Below are 3,523 nucleotides of genomic sequence, written 5' to 3'. Positions count from 1 at the left end.
AAGCCCCTAGTAGGTAGGCAACTTTCATAACTTCGAACGGTTTGCCCCCCCTCTGAAAAGTCGGCCTCACAGGACATATTAACGAACAGTGATTTTCGCTATATCGATGCGCCCTAACAAAAGAGTTCGACCTGCTTTGCTGGTGAATTAAAAGAGTTCGATGTGTGCCGGTGCCGTTTTAACAAGGTCCGAACTTACTGCTTTGCTGCCGAACAGAAAGAGTTCGATCTGCTTTTCGGCGATGGAACGTCAGACATCTTTGGAGGGCTACCTCCTCGGCAATTTCGAATACACGCAAAATGAAAAGATTTGCCTGTTACCATGCCCTTTACCATGCGTGTGCACCCTAACATATGTGCCCTTCTCCTCTCCTCTCAAGCTTCGAGATATCATACAGTTTATGCGGAGCGGTCGACGAGCGCCGCGGCAGCAAAGCAGATCGGTCTTTGTTAAAACGGCAACGGTACAGATCGAACTATTTTATTTTCGCAGCAAAGCAGATCGGACTCTTTCGTTAGAGCTCATCGCTATGGCCCTCTTACCGTGGCCGGGGAGCTGCAGCAGTCTCTCCGCGGCGCTCACGCTGCCCGCCACGAAGAGCGCCGTCAGCCCCATCCAGTCCTCGACGCGGGCGTCCACGCCGTTCTCAAGCAGCCAGTCCATGACGCCGAGCTGGCCGGACTCGGCCGCCGCGTGCAGCAGCGTGCGCCCTCGGCAGTCGGCGCTGGCGAGGTCCACGCCGGCCTCCACCGCCGCCCGCAGCGCTGCCAGGCCTCCCCCGCGCGCCTGCCGGAAGGCCTCGTCCTTGAGCTTCGCCAGGCGCAGCAGGCGCTCGCCCTCGGCGCCGGGCTCGCTGCGAACACGGAGACTGGCGGCGCGTTGCACCGCCACGAACTCCTCGAGTTTCTCCCTGGAGCGGATGGCGCTGGCGCAGGGCGCGGCCAGCTCCAGCTGGGGCTCGAACAGCCGCTGGATGAGGGCGTCCGCGTGGTCCAGGTACCTCCACAGCTGCTCGCCGAACAGCACCGGGCTGAACAGGTCGCCGATGGGCGCGCGCGAGCCCGCGTCGTCACGCCAGTGCGACGACAGCGACCGGAGTCCGCCGTGGAAAGCGAAAACACGAGCTGTGCTGGAGGAGATGGGTGTCGGGAGGGCTTGGAGGGCGGAGGCGGCGGGGTCAAACGATGAGCTCCCTCGTTGTGCTGGTTTCAGATGCGGGCTTACAGCGCTTAGTTCGAGTGGGAGAGAGAGCTGCTGGAGTTTTCGAAGGAGGAAGTCTTGCCATGCCAATGATGAATTATCTTTTGGTATGCTGAAACCCATCAGGCGAATGCGTTTTCTTGTGTCTAAATTCTCAAAGCTCGACTGAATTTTCTGAAGAGCGAATTTTTCTACTCCTTTATTTTTAGCGTTCAGGCAGACGAGCTTGTCGAAGATGGGGTGCGTATCTTGCTCTGGTCTTGCGCTGACTTTAAGATCGGCTCTCCCCATATCATTCAGACACGATGGCTGCCAGCATTGCTCTACCAGCTCGTTCTCCGCCATGAGCCACAGGTCCAGCACGGCGTTTCGGACTTCTCGCAAGTCCCGGTCGAGTACCTCACGCTCCGCCCATAACTCGGTCACGGTGTCTGCGGCCAGGTCGTTCTGGCCGTACTTGGTGAGCACGTGCGCCGCGTCGGTCTGAGAGATTGCCTCGGCGTAACGGCCTGAGAGGTTGGGCGCGTCCCGGGTGTTGTCCATGCGCCGCCTCGCTCTGAGCACGGCCTCGCCGAACGCCATCCAGCCCCAGTCCGCAAACTCGGAAGCACCCAGCCAGAGGCTGCTGCTCGCCACCTCCAGAGACGCGGCGATGTCCTCCAGGGACTGTACGTCCCGCAGCAGGGAGCAGTCGCGGCACATGGCTTCCAGGGGTGTCCCCGTCTGGAGGTCCACCAGGGACGGCTCGCGGTGGGCGACGCGTCGGCCCTGCGTAGTGACACTCGCACGTGTATTCGCGGAAACGTTCTGTCCTTCGTTTAGCTCACGTTTCTGGGCTGCCGTTTTACAGCCCAAGAGGCGGACGCGGAGTAGAGCGACCAGCACGCACAGGAGGCATCGGAACGTCCGCAGGTGTCTCAGCACCTTCTCCGGTGTGAGCACAAAGGCCCACGTCTCGTAAACCGTCTGCGCCTCGACAAACTGCACCAAGAGGTACTCCGCGTCCTGCCACGGCACCGCGTCGTGCGTGCCCGAGCCCGAGACCTCCGGCTTCACGGCCCGCACTGCCAGGGCCGAAAGCGCGGCCAGCATCACGCACTCGTCGTCCACCTCCGCGAGCCCGGCCGCCACCGACTCGGCCAGCCTGGCTCCCAGCCTCTGCGTGTACTCCAGCACCGCGTCGAGCCGCTCCAGGACGCCCTCCCTGCTCGGCCCTTCAGAGCAGCCGGTGGGGCGGGGGCCCTCCACGGCGATCTTCAAGAGCTGGTAGTGAGTGACGGCGAGGAAGTTCAAATGGAACCCGGCGACTGGTAGCTTGAGGGTGCGCGCCGTGCGCCAGGCCTTGCCGAGGCAGCGCTCAAACACCTCGAGCCCTCGCTCTTCACCCAGCGTCTCTGTCAGACTACCAATTATAGCAGGGTGATCGGTGTTCTCGAAGTTCTGCTCGCCGTCGAGCATGATCTGCACCAGTGCGTCGTGGAGCAAGGTCTCGTCCGGGACCTGCCCTCGGCCCAACGCACTCATCACCGCGGCCCTCGACCCCATTTCTGGGCGCGGCACCTGCGGCGGACTGGGGACGAAGGAAGCGGAGGCAAATAACAGCGATGCTCGGCTAGACCAGCGCGACTGTCCTGCAGCCCGCCCTTTGGAGGCCAAGCGCGCCGGCGCCGGCGCCCCCTCCCCGGGATGTGAACACGCACCGCGCACCCGGGCAGGGCGGGCTCGTTCCCCCAAGGCACTCGCTCTAATTCCCTCCATCCCGTCTACAGTGTGTCAAGGTCGGTCAAGGCTACGAACAGAAACAGAGGGGCGATGCACTGTCGGGGCGCGACCCCACGCCGCATGCAGAGCCACTGTGAGTAAACGAATGCGAGTAAGAAGATACTATTCTTACCGAAACAAGTCACGTACAAAGTAAATATAGCTGAGTTCCAAAATATTTTTGTTTAGGTAAAAACTACGAAGTTTCCACTACTTCCACAATTCCAAATGTTTATTTTTAAGGTTGATTTGAAGTGTAAATTTCGAGTTGAAAAAAGATCAAATCTTTTAAAGGAACGCGCAAAGTATATTTTTTCGAAAATCGAAAATTGCCCGGGCAAGTTAAACTTTATTTTTCGACGTAGAATCGATTAAGACCCGGCGCGGTGCGATGGCTTCAACTTGACTTTAACCTGGGACAGTCTAGCCGGCGGGGGCCAGTGGTGTGAGCCAGTCTCTGAGTCCGCTGGGGACGTCCTGTTCTGTGGTATTCCCTCCAACAGCTCAGCTAGCGTACAAGACATGCATAACATGTGGGATGAGAGACTGTTTTGTCAGATGC

Source organism: Frankliniella occidentalis, unplaced genomic scaffold, assembly GCF_000697945.3.
Source record: "Frankliniella occidentalis isolate FOCC.00 unplaced genomic scaffold, Focc_3.1 Scaffold11, whole genome shotgun sequence".
NCBI classification, from domain to species: domain Eukaryota; kingdom Metazoa; phylum Arthropoda; class Insecta; order Thysanoptera; family Thripidae; genus Frankliniella; species Frankliniella occidentalis.
This window is presented reverse-complemented; position numbering follows the sequence as displayed.